A 364-nucleotide genomic window follows, 5' to 3' on the forward strand; every position below is an offset into this window, starting at 1 on the left:
ATTATATATTTATATATATATTTCTCTCTCTTTAAATATTTCCACGTGGTCCTTATGGATATCCAATATGGATTACCTACCATGGCTATGGTATCAACAGCTTTAACAACACCCAGGCCTCTTGTTCTTTATCGAGTGACCAGAGATTTAAGTGCCTACCAGCACTAAACTAGCAATCACTTGGACAAGCCTTTGGCACCCTTCCAAGAACTGGAAAATAAAAGAAATACTTGGCCACAAGGGAAGTGCCACGTAAAGATATGTTTTCTCAACTCATTCCAACAGCAAGAAGACCCCCAAGGAACAAAGTTCGACCTCGGTTCCCCTGGCTGCGACCGCTCCAATTTCCCTGGCAGGGGGGTCA

Source organism: Mesitornis unicolor, unplaced genomic scaffold (genome assembly GCF_000695765.1).
Source record: "Mesitornis unicolor isolate BGI_N332 unplaced genomic scaffold, ASM69576v1 scaffold47981, whole genome shotgun sequence".
In the NCBI taxonomy this organism is placed as follows: Eukaryota; Metazoa; Chordata; class Aves; order Mesitornithiformes; family Mesitornithidae; genus Mesitornis; species Mesitornis unicolor.